At 54.4% G+C, this 2500-nt stretch overlaps 2 non-coding genes across 2 annotated transcripts; both read left to right on the forward strand.

The window, feature by feature from the left end:
* Positions 1-163: 163 nt before the first annotated feature.
* Positions 164-1969, forward strand: LOC144425345 (small subunit ribosomal RNA). Its single transcript, XR_013477489.1, has one exon. It is a non-coding gene; the product is annotated as a small subunit ribosomal RNA (ribosomal RNA).
* Positions 1970-2267: 298 nt separating this feature from the next.
* Positions 2268-2421, forward strand: LOC144425435 (5.8S ribosomal RNA). The gene has a single exon (XR_013477527.1). It is a non-coding gene; the product is annotated as a 5.8S ribosomal RNA (ribosomal RNA).
* Positions 2422-2500: the final 79 nt, after the last annotated feature.

The following is a 2500-nucleotide window of genomic DNA, read 5'->3' on the forward strand; positions in this document are numbered from 1 at the left end:
AAAAACGCAAATCGCTCCGCCTGGCACTGCCGGCGAGAGCGTGGACGTCGCGGCCAGCGACTGTCGAAGCTGAGTACGGCCGCAGGCGATCGCCTCGGTCTTAAACGAATGCGACGAGCACGCGCCGGGCGGCCCAGCAAGGGCCGAGCGCAGCTGTCGCAGCTATCTGGTTGATCCTACCAGTAGTGATATGCTTGTCTCAAAGATTAAGCCATGCAGGTGCAAGTACGAGTTCTCGTAAAGCGAAACTGCGAATGGCTCATTAAATCAGTCTTGGTTTATTTGGTCTCGTAAGCGAAGTGGATAACTGTGGTAATTCTAGAGCTAATACATGCATTAAGCGCCGACTTCGGGAGGCGCGCTTTTATCAGATCAAAACCCACCGGGTTCGTCCTGTGACGTTTGATGACTCTGGATAACCACGCGGATCGTACGGTCTCTGCACCGACGACGTATCATTCAAGTGTCTGCCCTATCAACTGTCAAAGGTACGCTACGTGCCTACCTTTGTGATAACGGGTAACGGGGAATCAGGGTTCGATTCCGGAGAGGGAGCCTGAGAAACGGCTACCACATCCAAGGAAGGCAGCAGGCGCGCAAATTACCCATTCCCGACACGGGGAGGTAGTGACGAAAAATAACAATACAGGACTCTAACGAGGCCCTGTAATTGGAATGAGTACATCCTAAAACTCTTAACGAGTATCCATTGGAGGGCAAGTCTGGTGCCAGCAGCCGCGGTAATTCCAGCTCCAACAGTGTATGCTAAAGTTGTTGCGGTTGAAAAGCTCGTAGTTGGATTTTGGGCGAGCGCCGCCGGTCCGTCGCAAGGCGTGTCACTGGTTGCGTTCGCTTCACCTTCGGTTCTCTGTCGGTGCCCTTGACTGAGTGTCGGCGGTGGCCGATAAGTTTACTTTGAAAAAATTAGAGTGTTCAAAGCAGGCTGTTCGCCTGCATAGTGTTGCATGGAATAATAGAATAGGACCTCCGTTCTATTTTGTTGGTTTTCGGAGCACGAGGTAATGATTAAGAGGGACAGACGGGGGCGTCCGTACTCTGCCGTTAGAGGTGAAATTCTTGGATCGGCGGAAGACGAACTACTGCGAAAGCATTCGCCAAGAATGTTTTCTTTAATCAAGAGCGAAAGTCAGAGGTTCGAAGACGATCAGATACCGTCCTAGTTCTGACTATAAACGATGCCAACTAGCGATCGGGAGGCGTTACCATGACGACCTTTCCGGCAGCTTCCGGGAAACCAAAGTCTTTGGGTTCCGGGGGAAGTATGGTTGCAAAGCTGAAACTTAAAGGAATTGACGGAAGGGCACCACCAGGAGTGGAGCCTGCGGCTTAATTTGACTCAACACGGGGAAACTCACCCGGCCCGGACACAGGTAGGATTGACAGATTGAGAGCTCTTTCTTGATTCTGTGGGTGGCGGTGCATGGCCGTTCTTAGTTGGTGGAGCGATTTGTCTGGTTAATTCCGATAACGAACGAGACTCTGGCATGCTAAATAGTTACGCGACCTTCTCGGTCGGCGTCTAACTTCTTAGAGGGACTAGTGGCGTTTAGCCACACGAGATTGAGCAATAACAGGTCTGTGATGCCCTTAGATGTCCGGGGCCGCACGCGCGCTACACTGAGTGAAGCAGCGAGTGTCTAACCTAGGCCGAAAGGTCCGGGTAACCCGTTGAACCTCATTCGTGATTGGGATAGGGACTTGCAATTGTTTCCCTGGAGGAATTCCCAGTAAGCGCAAGTCATCAACTTGCGTTGATTACGTCCCTGCCCTTTGTACACACCGCCCGTCGCTACTACCGATTGAATGGTTTAGTGAGATCCTTGGATCGGCCCCGTCGCGGCTGGCAACGGCCGCGTCGGCGTGTCGAGAAGACGATCAAACTTGATCATTTAGGGGAAGTAAAAGTCGTAACAAGGTTTCCGTAGGTGAACCTGCGGAAGGATCATTACCGAATGTGGTGGTAGGCCCCGGCCGACCGCGCACTTAATTGTCTTTGGGTGCCGCCGAGAGGGCGGCCGTCAATCGGGGTTCCGCCCCGTGCGACACGCGTAACACGTTGGCATAGCAAGGCAGCCGAGTGCGATGGTGGCTTCTGGGCACCGCGCTCGATGTGCCGCCGGCCCAGCCCGGCGGTCGCTCGGCGCCGTTTGTTGGTGTTTTTGTGCAGTTGTTGTCGGTGGTGGTTTTGTGGTCGATACCACAGTGTGACGTCCGCGCGCTTCGGCGCCGGGCGAAACGTCGAGGACGACTCTTAACGGTGGATCACTCGGCTCGCGAGTCGATGAAGGACGCAGCCAAGTGCGAGAAGTAATGTGAATTGCAGAACACATTGAACGTCGACCTTTTGAACGCGAATTGCGGTCTCGGGTCAATCCCGGGACCGCGTCTGCCTCAGGGTCGCGTTCGTCCTCACCCGAGGGCCGTCGCCTGGCCTCTGCGAAGACGGCCGGGCGTCGCCCCAAGTTGAAGCTGTCACCGA

This window comes from Styela clava, chromosome 7 (genome assembly GCF_964204865.1).
Source record: "Styela clava chromosome 7, kaStyClav1.hap1.2, whole genome shotgun sequence".
Lineage (NCBI taxonomy): Eukaryota > Metazoa > Chordata > Ascidiacea > Stolidobranchia > Styelidae > Styela > Styela clava.